Source organism: Anabrus simplex, chromosome 3 (genome assembly GCF_040414725.1).
Source record: "Anabrus simplex isolate iqAnaSimp1 chromosome 3, ASM4041472v1, whole genome shotgun sequence".
In the NCBI taxonomy this organism is placed as follows: Eukaryota; Metazoa; Arthropoda; class Insecta; order Orthoptera; family Tettigoniidae; genus Anabrus; species Anabrus simplex.
In genome coordinates, this window is record NC_090267.1 from 6,336,013 (window position 1) to 6,352,385 (window position 16,373).

A 16,373-nucleotide genomic window follows, 5' to 3' on the forward strand; every position below is an offset into this window, starting at 1 on the left:
ATCCCATCATCATGTGTTTAGACGCGACTGGGGTAGTTGGACTTGCATAGGGTGGATTAACACTTCATGTGTTACTCAGAAGTAGATGCCCAACAGAGATTAAGTAGGCTTAAAGGAAAATGTAACATGTAGCCAGCACATTGCCAGGCTCAGAATGATTGTTTGATACACTACGTATCTAATCTAAATTTGAACACACTATGTGATCAAAAGTATCCGGACACTCCCAAAAACATACGGTTTTCATCTTAGGTGCATTGTGCTGCCACCTGCTGCCAGGTACTCCATAGCAGCGACCTCAGTAGTCATTAGACATCGTGAGAGAGCAGAATGGGGCGCTCCACGGAACTCACGGACTTCGAACCTGGTCAGGTGATTGGGTGTCACTTGTGTCAGAAGTCTGTACGGGAGATTTCCACACTCCTAAATATCCCTAGGTTCACTGTTTCTGAAATGATAGTGAAGTGGAAACGTGAAGGGACACGTACTGCATGAAAGCGTACAGGCCGACCTCGTCTGTTGACTGACAGAGACCGCCGACAGTTGAAGATTGTCGTCAAGTGTAATAGGCAGACATCTATCCAGACCATCACAAAGGAATTCCAAACTGCATCAGGATCCACTTCAAGTACTATGACAGTTAGGCGGGAGGTGAGAAAACTTGGATTTCATGGCCGAGCGGCTGCCCATAAGCCAAACATCACGAAGGTCAATGCCAAACGACGCCTCGCTTGGTGTAAGGAGCATAAACACTGGACGATTGAACAGTGGAAAAACGTTGTGTGGAGTGACAAATCATGGTACACAATGTGGTGATCCGATGGCAGGTGAACATCATCTGCCAGCATGTGTAATGCCAACAGTAAAATTCGGAGGCGGTGGTGTTATGCTGTGGTCATGCTTTTCATGGAGGGGCTTGCACCCCTTAATGTTTTGTGTGGCACTATCACAGCATAGGCTTACTTTGACGTTTTAAGCACCATCTTGCCTCCCACTGTTGAAGAGCACTTCGGGGATGGCGATTACATCGTTCAACACGATCAAGCACCTGTTTATAATGCACGGGCTGTGGCAGAGTGGTTACATGACAATAACATCCCTGTACTGGACTGGCTTGCACAGAGTCCCAACCTGAATCCTACAGAACACCTTTGAGATGTTTTGGAGCGCCGACTTCATGTCAGGCCTTACCGACGGACATCGCTACCTCTCCTCAGTGCAGTGCTCCTTGAAGAATGGGCTGCCTTTCCCCAAGCTACCTTCCAGCACCTGATTGAACGTATGCCTGCGAGAGTGTAAGCTGTCATCAGGGCTAAAGGTGGGGCAACACCATATTGAATTCCAGCATTACCGATGGAGGGCGCCACGAATTTGTACATCATGTTTAGCCAGGTGTCCGGATACTTTTGATCACATAGTGTATCTGCAATATAAGGTCATATTGAGTGAAATGTTCAGTAACTTACGAATAACTCAATCTATTTCTGGATATAATTTTGTTGAAGAGCTCTGTGGAAATATGTTCCAAAGTTAGTTTGTTTATGATACTTTTCAGCAACAATAAAAATGTGATAACTAATCATACAGAACAGTAGCATATTGCTTCATTAATCAATACAGGAAATTTTGCTGCATTATGATGTCATTAACAGGAAACATAAGCAATGATGTGAACCATTATTCTAAAACATCCATTAACGTACATGCTGATACATATCTTATTACTTGTAAACATGAAGCACATTAGAGTCCTTCTAATCCAAACAACACTTATCCAAAACTTTAGATACTCTGAACTGAATCTGTGATAGAGGGAAAAAAATATTAAAATTACTCTTGCAATGTAGAGGAAGTATATTATCACAGCACTTAAACTTAAAATCATTACATTATTATACTGTATGAACTTGTATTTTTAATGCACTTTTTAACATAACTTTCCTCTTAATTGTATAACTTTAAAATGTATATTAAGACAGTATCATTCACTTAACTAGAAAAATGAATAAACTTCTTTTGACATCAGGAATTAAACCTGCTAGATGATGCTATATTGCACCAGCATCGCATAATCATCAAGTCAGTCAGCAGGTAGGAATGTGTTGTTCTATGTGGCATAATTCCATTTCAAGAACATTTGCAACATCAGAATGTGACATGAGATCCTGTATCTTCAGAATTGCCATCAGGTTGATCATGGACCATGGAGACAGTCTTTGTCTCTGAGGTCTTGTTGACCTGATGTCAACTGGTATCCAATCTTAAAAGGAATTTTCACTTGCATCTTTGAATTGCAGGATTTTTGAATAGGATATCATCATTGTTTGATGTTTGAATGGGTGGAGTTTCTTCAAACACAGTTACTTTTTTAATAAAGGTTTACTACAATTCTTCCAAGTCTCATATACCCAGTGATAATATAGTTCATTGTTGTTTTTTAATTTGTTGTAAGATAGAACTGAGTATCCCTGTTTCAAAACTAATCATCTAACAGCTTACTAATTTTACAAGAGAGTTGAAAAACTGTTCCAAGGTGTACGCAAGATACAGTGGTCAAACATTTAGAGTAGTGTGATTCCTTGTCATTCCAAGTAACTGTCAACTTAATTAAAGCTGTAGAAATAGGTTACATTTGCAAATGAAATAAGAAAGGAATGTGTTAGTTGAAACAGCAGTACGGACATACTGAAATCACATTTATTATACACTGCTTTTGTATTATAAAGCACAGTCTTGATATTTGTTGACATTAGTAGGGAGAAAAAGCCGGAGCTGGCGCAGGCGCTGATGCGCAAGATGGCGGCTATACATGGGCTCTTATGGGACTAACTCCTGGGAGCTGGCGCAGGGCTACTGCGCAAGATCGCCGCCACATGCAATCCACCTCTTGCTACGCGCTATATCCTCCGACGACTTCAGACAATAGGATGCCGTTATCTTATGGAATACTGTTGAAAGTGGCTACTGAAAGGGGCACCTGACATGAGGTGGTGGTGGTAATTATTGTTTTTAGAAGAAGAACAACTAGGCAACCATCCTCTAGATAGTACTAATCAGTCGGAAAAATGGAAGGGATCCGACACTTCGAAAAATGAAGATGTTGGCCATAGGAAGACAAGGGCCATGAATGGCATGAAATTGAAAAACTCCCTAGCCCTCGCAAACCTAATAGCTTCGGGGTCAGAAAAGAACAAGAGTTGACGAAGGGAGGTCGGATAGGATAGATGAAAGTGAGAAGTATGGCACAAATAAGTGGAAGCAATGCCAGGACCCAGCTAAGGGCCCCATGGTCACCAACCCATGCTCCAGAGTTCAGAGCCCCTGGGGCCCCTTTTAGTCACCTCTTATGACAGGCAGGGGATACCGTGGGTGTTATTCTACTGCACCCACCCACATGGAGAGCATGGATTATCGAACTTGGGGATCTTTAGCTGAGTCTAGTCATGTTGTGTTCTAAGCTGTCATCTAACCTCCTTGGCCAACTCTTATAGGGCTCACTTCATTCCGAGGTGGTGGAGGGTCGAGCAGAGTAAAGTTCCTCCAGGGGCCTTAGGTAGGAGCTGAGCAACCTGTGTTGTTGTCGTGTCTGCATTGGCAAACTCCGGGGTCTTTAGCTGGGTCTAGGCATGTTGTGTGCTAAGCTCTCGTCTATCTAACCTCCTTGGCCAACTCTTGTAGGGAACACTTTATGCCGAGGTGGTGGGTTGAGCAGAGTAAAGCTCCTCCAGGGGCCTTAGGTAGGAGCCGAGCAACCAGTGTTGTTGTATCTGCATTGGCAAACTCGGGGGTCATTAGCTGAGTCTAGGCATGTTGTGTGCTAAGCTGTTCTCTACCTAACCGCCCTTAGCCAATTCTTTATTCCGAGGTGGTAGGGTCGAGCAGAGTAAAGTTCCTCTAGGGACAGCCCTTACCCCAAGTAGAGGCCTACAAAACCTGTTCTGGATGAATTTTAAGAGGAATAACTTGAAGAAGGTGAGGATATGGTGTCCCTCATCCTTTCTGAACCGGGCTTGGAACTGGCTTGGCAGCGGATTTAGCACCCTAGGTATGATTAAGTATCTAGAACTGAGATTTTAAGGAGTTGGAAATTTTATAGGGCTTTGCAACATTGTAGCTACTCGATCCACCACTACACACAGCTTAAACCTTCACGACTTGTTGATTGATTTAGAAGGTTATCCGACATGTTTAAAGCCTGTTCTGGATGAATTTTAAGAGTAAAAACTATAAGATCACCTTGATAGGGAGCAGGACAGTATGGATGGGGAGACCATTGCATTGTGTTCCTGTTAAGTGAATACTGCAAGAAGAAGACTATCTTCTATTGTTTTGGACAGCCGTCCTTTTAAACTTAGTTTTAAATTTGAAATTTAAAAAGAGACACCAATGTTATGGACATACAGTAATTTGCTTAGTATGACTGATCTACCACCAGTTTAATGAACTTCATTTATTTAAATTACACTCTGTATTTACACAAACTGTGTATTAACTTGGCTATTTTACAAAATCATCTTGCTATGGAAGGAATCAAAATAAATCTGCAGCTTACAAGAAAGGCTTTCTGGAACAATAGAGGATAGACTTTATCTTGCATTTTTTATATAACAGGAACACAATGTAATGGTCTCCCCCGTCCTTCATGTGCTGCTCCCTGTCAAGGTGTTCTTGTACTGACCATGAGAGTGGTCTCACCTTTTTCCTCTTGAAAATCCCTTCCATTATGATAATGTGGTCACTGATCATCGCAACGACCTTTTCATCTTATGTAACATCAGTTTTCTCTTACACTGCTTCACACTCTCTACATTGAGACTTCTGTAAATATATTATCCCTAGCAAATGTACCCGTGCTTCGCTACGGTAAACTACATTGTATTCGGGTATTGAAGTAAATTACTGTACATGCAGTGAATAACATTTTTAAAATTCCATGTCTCTTAGTGTTATTTGAGAAGCAGCCTAGGGAGGTCCATATATGTTGTTCACAATATAAAGTGAGAATTGTGGAGTTGTGATGATAATGGCAGGTCCACTTGCCTAGTGCCATTCACAATCAAAATGGGAATTTTCACTATAATGACTGGCCCCATTGCCTAATGCATGGTCACAATTGATTTAGGGAGTTTTCTTTGCAATGGCAGGCCCCATTTCCTACTTCCAGACAGATAACAGTTGAAGAATTATAATGGAAGGTATCTTCTCCACTGCCACTCAAAATTGAGTTGTACTGTTATCATTATAATCACAGGCTCCTTTTTCTAATGCTAGTCAGCTTACTGCCAGTCACACCGAGTTGGTGAATTTCCATTATAATAGCAGGCCACTATGCCTAACGTCAGTCACATTTTAGATGGGTGAATTTGTTTATAATGGCGGGCACCCTTGCCTACTGCCAAACATATTCAGGTAAAGGAGTTCCGAAGAAAAATTCCATGCTCCCTACCCTTCTGCAAGTCAAATCGAGAAGGAAATTATTCATTACAATGGTACACAGGAGTTGGAGAAGGACTCCCAGTGGGTAGTTCTGATTACAATAGCAGCTGACAGTCATTAACAGGTATTAGTTACAATGGCACGCACACTCTTTCTAGATCGCTACAAATTGACTTCAGTGATTAAATATAGATCGATATAAGAAAGTATATGCATGTTTACCTCCATTTAAAATTTAACTGCTGGTAAACGGTACACCATATCAGCAACCGGATCCTGAAGTCATCAGCTTCTCTGGTACCAAGTTTTAAAGTGCATGGAAATGCCTCATTAATTCACGTATATTTTCATTTTCTCATATATATATATATATATACAGTACAGAGTATATAGATCGTTCCAAAGTGACTTCCATTTATTAATATTATATTTTACCCCCCTCTTGAGGGATTCTAGGGGCGTCTTGACCCCACAGTATTTTTTCCAGATAGTAGGTACCGTAGTATATAATATTTATACGTCCCCCACCCCAAAGGGGGCTGAAGTTGGACTTTACACGTAACACTGTGCAGGTTAAAATAGAACGAAAGTTGACCAAGGGAGGTCGAAAAGGATAGATGAAGGTGAGAAGCCTAGCACAAGGATACGGAAGCAATGCCAGGACTCAGCTAAGGCCTCACGGTTGCCAACCCACACTCCCTACTTAACAGCCTCTGAGGTTGCTTCTAGTCACCTCTCATGACATGGAGGGAATACCGTGGTTGTTGTCATGATAGCACTCAAACCCAACTGTGACTGACAGTAGTAAAGAAAACATGCCATTATAGTGAAAACATCTTCCATATTTCCATTTATAGTCTATTTGGGGAAGTTTTATGAGTTCACAGGTGGCCTTGGCTGTTAGCATTCAAGAACACGATTGAATGTTTCCGTTTTAATGCCAGGCCACCGTGCGTACTTCCAGTCGCTGTTGAGTTGGAGAGTTCCCAATTACGATGGGAGATCTTGTTTCCGTTTTTCCAATGATAATCTGTTGGGGAGTTCTAATTATAATGGGAGGCACACTTGACTACCAACTGTATTAGTCCAATTGGGGAGTTTGAGTACAAGTCAGTCGAGTTGGGAGTTTTAATTATAATGGGAGTTCCGCTTACTTGGTGCCAGTCACAGTCGAGGTGGAGGTTTCCCGTTATTATGGTAGATCATTTTTGCTATTCCCAGTCAGAATAGAGTTGGAAAGCTTTGGTTAGAGAAGAAGGCCCTGTTGTCTCTTGTTAGCAGAATGTATTTAGGGTTTTTCATTATAATGACAGGCCCACTCATGGACAGGTGGTCACAATCGAATTGGAAGGTTCCCATTATCATTATAGGTCGTTTTATCTATCCCCAGTCACTGTTGATTTGCGAAGTTTTCATTGAAATGACAGTGCCGCAGGTCTACCGCCAGTTAATATCAATCTGGGGACTTTTCATTAAAATTTCAAGCCTTGCTACTGCCAAACCCAGTCAATTTGGGGGTTCCTATGATAACAGCAGATCTTCTTTCCTATTTTCGGTTATCGTTGACTTTCAGTGTTTTGATTATATTGGCAGTCCCCCGTGCATATTGGCAGTCACAACGAAGTTGGACAGTTTTCATTGTAATATTATTGCAGTTTGTCTACTGCCATAAACATTGGAGTTGAGGAGTTAAAATTATTTGACAGGCCGCTTTGCCTACTGCCAGTAACAATCAACATGGGGTTGTTTCATTACAATGGCAGGTCCTCTTGCCTGTTGCCAATCACAGTTGAGGTGGAAGGTTCCCATTATTATGACAGGTCATCTTTCCTACCACCACAGACAGTAGATTTGAACAGCTTTAATTATAATGACAGGCATACTTTCTCTTATTGCTAGTCACAACGGACTTGCACAGGTTTCAATTTCATGGCTGGCCCACTTGCCTATCGGTAGCCACAGCCCTCTTTCCTATATTCATTGTAGTTGGCAAGTTTCGATTATAATGTAGTCCCACTTGCTTCCTGCAAGTCACAATCTAGTTGAGGTGTTTTAATTATAAAGGCAGTTCCCCTTGCCTACTGTGAGTCACAATCGAGTTGAGGAGTTTTAATTATAGTGGCAGTTCCTCTTGCCTACTACCAGTCACAATCAAAATGGGAAGTTTTCATCATCATTGCTGGTAGAGTTTACCAGTACTAGTCACAGTCGACTTCATAGTTGGTATTATAATGGCTTATCTCCTTTCCTATTTCTAGTCATGGTTGAATTGGGAAGGTTTCTTTAGCAGGCCCCCTTACCTACTGCAATTCACAATCGAGTTGAGGAGTTTTAATTATAATAGCAGTGCCCCTTGCCTACCGCCAGAGTCAATCAAGTTGGGGAGTTTTCATTTTAAGGGCAGACACCCTTGTCTACATCCAGTCACAGTCAATTTGGAGAATTCCCATTTTAACTTTAATTCTTCTTCCCTATTCCCAATCAGTGTCAATTTGGTCAGTTTCCATTATGATGGTATGCCCCCATTTCTACTTCCAGACAATAGTTTGCGAGGAAAAGTTAAGTAACGCTGATGATCTTCCCATAATTCGGAGTCTGTTTGTTTATGGGATCAATTTCATATTTCATCAGTACACGTACTGAAGCGAAGGAAGAACAGAGTCATTGAAGAACCTCTTGATAAACAATATTTCATGTTTTATTTTCGGGTGCACATAAAAACAGGGACTTGCTGCTGTTGAGTCGGGAACATGCGACATACAGTTACCCGTGGGGAAAGCAGGGTGATCTAAGGTCATGTCTAGCAATACTCAACATCTGGCCTTGGGATTTATTAATAGTCGTCGCAAAGCAGAGGCTGACTGGAAACTGCAGACGCTTGAACTCAAACGGGTAGTTGGTTCGGATTAATGGTTTCCGCGGGATAAGAACTGACTGTCCTTCACCGCATCCAGTCATGATAGTTGCCTCTATCACATGTTTGTGGAGGGCGTTTACCTGAAGTCTTGTCCCATTGCACAAATTAGGTGGGCTGAGATTGCGCATGAGTATGATTGGTGCGCCGATCTTTAAGGTAATTTTGTGCTATGGAAGCCCTGTAGCTGTTACAGACTTGATTGACAGATGTATAAACTGTCTCTTCACTGTGGAACTTTGTGTGGATAGACGAATTAATGTACCAGCACGCTGCTTCTTCATTGCCTGGAGTTAAGATCGCTCTGCAGCAGAGCCATGAGCTGGGTTTGCTCCTAATATTTTCTACATCCGGGTACACCGATGAAATGAGAGTTTCAACATTAGAAAGCAACAAACAAAATTCATCAGAAAGAGTAATGATCCTGTTACTATCTTCCAGTGAGCAGTTCCCTATCGACAGCAATCTTAAGTAAATGGATGTATGTTTTCATCACCTCCTAGATGTACCCTCATATTCTGTGTCAGGGACAGTATTTTGATATTTGGCCAAAGTGATGATCTTCTTAATGAATCGTTCACTTCATCTGCTCTGCTCCCTCTTGGAACAACAGATAATGTTTAACAAAAATCCCCAGAAAAGAGGGTAGGGACACCTCCAAAGAAGTTATCACTGTTTTGGATGTCCTGCAGTGTTCAGTCAACTGCTTCAATTGCCTTTCTATGAGCCATAGTGCATTCATCCCAAATTATAAGACTGCAGTTTTGCAGAATGTTGGATATATTACTTTGTTTTGTGATGTTACATATTGGTGACTCTGTGCAGTCCAGATCTATAGGCACTTTGAACATCAAGTGAGCAGTTTTTCCACCAGGTAAAAGAGTGGCTGCAATCCCCGAAGAGGCTACTGCTACAGCAATCATACTATCCTCTCTGATCATAGACAACAGTAAGTTAATCAGGAATGTTTTTTCAATTCCTCCCAGAGCATCTGAGATAAACATTCTCTCATTTCTAACACAGTTGGGTATTTCTCCATATACTACAGTCTGCTCGTCTGTAAGTTTTGGTTCATTTAATAGGATAAAAGACCTTAACACTTCTTTATCATAATTTGTTTCCCTGAGATAGTCAGCATTTAACGTTTGTAAGATCTGAGGGGAAGGAAGGCTGTAAATATTCCAAGGCTGACCGCCAATCGATAGAACGTATTCTTCGAGGTCTTGAAGACATCTGTCTTCCACATGGGTGATCATTTCATCAGCAGTACCGTCGTTACAGCTGAAAAGTTGTCTTAAGAAACTTCTGCTAGGCTCTACTTATATTTGTTCCACAGATTCAATGGATCGGAGAGACTGCAAAAGACTAACAATATACCAAAGAACCGGCGAAGGTTTGCTGGGCTTTGTGAAACTATCGCCTCCCTCAGTGTCTCTACCCATTGAGAGTCATCCAGGAGTAGTCTATGGGCTTTGCAGGCACTCCAGTATGTAGGGTAAAGTATGCCATTGACGGTGTGAAGGTCAGTGAAGGAAGTTAGTTCCCTGACAGTGAACAGAAGCATGCATAAATAGAAGCACTCGGAATTGTTAGGATGGACTGCATACACTTGACTAATTATGTGCTGCTTTCTAATGCCCGAAAATGCCACCTCAGGTACTCCTTTCTTTCTTCCTACAAAGGTACCCTGCTGTTTGTTATACGTATAGTAAAAGGGAACGTCTTCATACAACAGTGTCTTAGCAAATCATCTGTCTGACATAAGTTGAAGAATGCTATTAAGTTGGTGTTATGTGGATTTTCTACTATGTCATGAGCTGTCATGATCCGTTTCTTCAGTAAACACAGTTCTTTGAAAATTTTGTAGCAAACACCTAAATGCGTTACAGGGGGATACCTTTCATGGATAGGAAATGAAGGAATTTGCCAAACTGCTTCTGAGCTGGATATCTACCTTCTGCTCTGATATTGGCACACTTCATCATTTTTGTCTTGCAAACCTAAGACTGCCTGATTGCTTCCTTTGTCGATGTACTTACAGATGTATTTGATGGACTTAACACTGCTTCAGTATTGAACATTGATGTGTGTTTTGAATACCGTATACAAAACAGGACAGTATGGCACTATCCATCTGTTATCCACTTTCATATCCTATCCATTTAGCATTAGGCATGCAGTGAAGCCACCGTAAGAAGGATTCCTGCGCTTGTAGGATGGGTACCCATCGCTACCTGTGACAGTTTCATTGGATATCGTTTTGAGCATCGTCCACCTTTCATACATGGTGAGCCTATGTTCAAAGATCCGCATGATCCATGGGCCATGTGACATTTAACTATGTTAAAAAGCTCTCGATCTTTATCAGGATCCGGAAATTCAGCACTAATGGCCTTATCAATGTCGACGGATCGTATCTTGTTCTCGTTCCATAATAATATGTGGGCTTGAGGCAAGCAATGCTTTTGCCATTCAGCTGAGTACATAAAACAAAGAGTTGGCCCAAATATTTGTTCTCTGGTTAGTAAGTCCATGAGAGATTTTAATTTCATGTGAAATACACGTGTAATAATGTCGTGACGATCATTCGCTGACTGACCATTATATACGGCATTACCAATTTCTTCCCATCTTGGATTAGTTGTACCGTATTTACTTGCGTATTAGACCTCTGTTTTTCCAATTTTACAGCCAAAAATAATAAAGGGGGGTCGAATATGTGATAACCTCAACATTTTGTGCAGCGAACACATGACTTCTAGATTATAAAGAGCTATAAATTGTACGTATAAACATTCTATACTATTATTTAACAAACTTAGAATGTATGTAACTTATACTGGCTATTTTCGTCGGAAGGCAGTGTTTCTAAATGTAAAAAGACTGGTGAACACGACTTTTAGGCCTACGGTACATATAAAAGTCTGTTTTAGTTACTCATCACGTCATTCGTTACATCTCATTAATTCCTCTGGTGAGGTTGACGTCAGAAATGGCATACGGCCGTGAAAACTTGCTCCGAAGATTCGTCTCACTTCATACTCGATCCCGTAAAAGAAAGGGATATGGGTATCGTGTTATCATATAATTAAATATTGATTCAAAAGAACTTAATGGCCAGTCATTTGTCTCTGTCAGTTCAGCAGTAGGCCTACCACACAGTAAACCTGATCACTGCTTTTATTTGAATTATTGTCTTGCGCCACCAACTTCCCTGCCTTGCTACTGGCGTGTCGGCATTCTAAGTGACGTCATCTTAACTGCTATATCTTGTCAGTCGCGTCAGCCATGCTTCATTCTCTTTGAGCCATCCACTGCAATCAAGAGCATACGAGGTCCCGTCTTTTTGAACCTTTTAAAAATAATTTTGTTCCCGACTATAGAGTCTAAACAGTGTAAATCTATTCCCAGTTGGTGTATATGTAGCAAAAGCCACTCCTTCCGAATAAAGCCATACTGTAGAAGGCATGCTAAACCATCAGCTGATAACTAGCGTATGTTAGCAGTTGTACTTCCGAATGTAATACATAGTAACTGGAAACATTCTTTTGATAACTGCGGCTGTTGAAACACAGGCCCTTATTTTTGAGTATATTTCATGCTTGCTCTCTACATTTATCACATCAGGATTTGCGTAAACAGCTGTCCATGAGATAAGACAGACCACATTAGGGGTGGCAGACTATCGATAGTAATCGCCATCGATATTTTCCGATATTATGAGCTCTACTATCGCTAGTAATCGATAATTTTCAAAAAGTGGAACGAATCATATCATTATGCCCGAAAATAGAAAATTTATTGAAAACAATCCACAAAAAATCAGTAAAAAGCTCAACTATTTCATGCTATTTAATTTCTGATTTCAAATCGGAATCATTCATAAATCTCTTCAGTGGCACGTCCGAGACATTCTCGGAATGCACACACTTGCCCGTAACGTGACCGCCTGAGAAAGTCTCGTTCAGCTGCAGTGTTCATTTTACGATCGCCCGACATTTTCTCGGGTATTGCAATATCATTGGAAAAATATTTTATCATTCTCAACAGACGGCAGGAGTGTTTTCAGTTCCTTTGACCTAAAATGTGCCTTATCTTCTCTGACAACAAATAAATCTCATTTTTTGTCCCGTACTGGCATCAGCTCAACTAAGGTTAGTCTTTCTGCCGGCACTGAAGTCGCAGGTACACAGAGATACTTAAATGCGCACCTATGAATTGGAACAAACTGTTCACCAGTTAACTGCAAACAGCTGTACAATTTCTGTTAGTGCGAAAAATAAGCCAATGAGTAAAAAAAACTGTCGTTGACTATCGGTAATAGGCAACTGACTATCGATATATGACGATAGTGGTCGCTATCGATAGCGTTATTGATAGTCTTTCCCCTCTAGACCACATTGTTTAGGTTAGGTATATTATCGCCCTGGTAGTGCCAAAAGTTCCTCGACAGAAAGAATAAAAATAAATAACAGGAAAATATACCGCATTTATGGATATCTACAGGTGTGGCGGTAAGAGTTTTATTATCATAATGTTTAATTTTATACGTTCGTTGTCTCCTTTTTTATTAGCGCATGCCCTAGTATGTTTTGTTTGGCGCCTCGAAAATCGTTTAAAGTACGTCGGGACATAAAATTATTATTATTTGTTAGGTACGTTGGCGAGTAAAACGTTCGTTTTAATTGGATTGCTTTTATCACGTTTTAAACTTACTTCTCTCCAAATATATACCTACATTGACCTGAGTTACGAGATATTAAACAACCTTTTTGTTAATGATCTCGCCTCCTGTATAAATAGCAACAACCGCGAATATTTCTTAACTAAAGTAAACTCGTTTCCTCATCCCGAGTTGGTACAGCTCTTTTTAGACACGCCCAGTGGAGGGGAGTTACAGGTACCGCTTTTACCACGTCGTGATTGCGACTCATTTCCTTGTTACTCAACCGGCAGAGTCTCTATCGAGATGCATTACGCCAGCGCTGACTAATTTTGAGATAACACCTTGACACTCAACATCGTTATGACATATCTTACATCATATTGAAGAGGAAACTCTACTCTATAAACAAAACACAATTCTGAAGTAGTTTTTTGTGACATAGTGTGCGGTATACATGTGGAAAAATGAGAACGCTTTGCACACAGTCATTCTGTTGTGCTTGCTCTGGTTGTCCGATGTGCATTAGCTTTCGTTGCGCAAAATGAGTGAATTGTCACGAAGTAGTGGAATTCGTAATATTATTTGTTTGATCTGGATGGCGAAGGTGATAGTGACGTATTTTTAGAAGCAATTGAGGATGATTTTGACAATAATTCGTCAGGAAGTGGCGAGTTGTATGAGCCTAGGCTAAGTGATTTCGACACTGATATTGACGATGATGTGGAACACAATGAACCAGCCACTGCTGATAATAATGATAATGATGGTAATGCAGTTGACCAAACAGAGCTGAAGTGGACAAGACTTTATCCTCCAGAGCCAGAAATAAATGTGGAAGAGAAGTTCAAAGTTCGAAACGCAGGTATACGTAAATACCCTCCGAGAAACAGTCTTCCTCTAACATATTTTTATTTGTTTTTCTCCAATGCTATCTGGAATCTTTTAGTGTCTAAGACTAATAAATACGCACAAGAAATTATTCGAAATAAAATGAATTTTGGAAATAAGGGTCCGTATTCTGGTCTGCAAAGATGGGCTGACGTTACAGTATCAGAAATGAAAAAAAATCATTTCTCTAGTTATAAATATGGGCATGAACCTGAGCCACACCCACCCCATCTATCACTACATAAATCAGTGATCCAAGCAATACCTTAGTGAAGTATTCATGAGGAACAATATTTGAGGCCCGGATCGTGCCGACTGGGCAAGGCGCAGGCATAACCTTGAGCTGAAAACCCCCCCTTGTAATCAGGTAACAAGGGCAAGACTACATCTATTTGAAATAAAAGAAGAAATGGTTTAAACCAGGGGATTTATTAAATAAATATGAGAGAAAAAGTTTAAACCCAGAGAAGAAAATCACACAAAATAAATAAAGAAATTAATCGTAATACTCATGGCCATACCTTGTTCTTTTTCACATAGTTGAAACATGGCATGAGCTCAAGCTAATACTCTTCAAAAAATATTGATACGTAATTTAACATGCTCACTGCCCCTCGACACATCGCTATTGCATTACCAGCAGCTTCCTTTCATCATAAACTATTCAACCTGGTCGCCCGTTTTACCAGGATTCACATATCCAAGGCACTGCAGCACATATTACATCAGGCAACTAACAATGTGAAACGTTAGCACAACAATAAGCCGTGCCGGAGAACAAAAGGCAGATAAGAATAACGGCAGATGAGACTGAGCACAGCCTCCATGGACCAATCAAAGCCAAGACAGATCCAAAGAATACAATAGGTACGCCCATGTGCGAATATGAAACCAACATGGCGGGTACTCAAGCTGAGCATCAGCCATGAATAGTAAATAAAATATATAGCTCTGCGTTGAGAACAAACAAGGCGCAGAATTAGAAAGACAAATACAACATGTCGATCGACATATCATCCTTTTCTCCCCCACACATCCCAGCTCACATGCATACCACATTCACGCACACACAATGAGGGTATCGGGAAAATAAAACACGAACGGCCGTTCAGATTTCATAGTCAAATACAAACCATAAATTATGACTCCACGGTCATTATCAGCGGGTCTCACGTACGCAAATGTTTGCGTGCGGCGTGCAATTACACATAAGGTCAGAATTGAACATTACTTTATTCACATCACTGGCATGTTGCGCCTTGTACAACCTGGATTGGTATCTCCTGCGGTCGAGACAAGGGGCGCATCATGAGGATCACGCAGTATTAAAGCACGCAGTGCACCAAATCATAACCAGAGAGACCCTTTTTCAATTGTCACTACAAGACCACAAACACATTCATTCAAAGCACATCGTATAACGGAGCGGAAAAATGTATGCCATCGACCGTAACACACGGGAATAACTCGTCACCAAATTTAAATATAAACCAAACTATCACATACCTGTGATTATCAATGGTAAAATTGAATAGCAGATAGCGTGTGAAAGGTCCAGGCTTGAACACATTGAATGAATATTTAAAGCATAGAAATGCCACACCAAACATAGCGGCAGCCATTGTTAGTATCTGCCCCACATAGAACAGCAGAAGAACTCCACAGAGTAAAAATTATCGCCCCAGCAAAATGAACGACCTCACAGATAAAAACATAGAGTGCGCTGCTCCCTACCGGACGTCATTAGACTGACACATATAAACATTGAAAGACAAAACTGAAGGAAGCCATTTGCATAATTAAATGACAAATTGTGGAACATGCGATAAGCATGGTTCAAATATCCAGCGGCACCGCCTTTTAAAATGCTCCGAAACTCGTTGATCAGACGAGTGGACGCATTTTAAAAGAGGCCCATGACTTAAAAATACGAGCGCGTGCCCACTTAACTTAGGTGCTTATGAACTACTTATATCTACAATCATTTACAGACACATGAAATTTACAAGAACAGTCATCACATTACACTTTTTAAAGAAGACAGTTTGCCTCACGGGAGGTCCGTATTAGCTTGTCACGTTCAGCGCTGACTTACATCAGTCCATTATTATACTGTTTCATTCGCGCACTCAGGTTGAAATCTAGGCATTCGAGAAGTCAAGGCGGTTGGGTATAATATTTCCATGCACTCAGGGATCTGGATGTGAATTCAGTTCAACTCCAGCAATTCGAACCACTTCCCTTTTTTTTCTATTTCCTTTCCTTCATTTCCGTTCTCGTTCATGAAACACGATTTTTACCTGAAAGAAAAGGCATGTTAGATAATTGGGAATTCATTAAGGACAAGGTTAATATACACCACTACAGATACGCAAGATATAGAAATATACGAGGTTTACTGGCTTCTTTGATGGTAAGCCTTTACCATCGAGACGTGAGCTTTGCTCACCCTCTTACTTACTACGTCTT

The 16,373-nt window shown here is 40.8% G+C and overlaps 1 protein-coding gene across 3 annotated transcripts in view; it reads left to right on the plus strand.

Moving 5' to 3' along the window:
• The window catches only part of LOC136866916 (uncharacterized), a 48,437-nt gene that overhangs the window by 20,337 nt on the left and 11,727 nt on the right, over positions 1 to 16,373 (plus strand). The gene's annotated exons all lie outside the window — the stretch shown is intronic.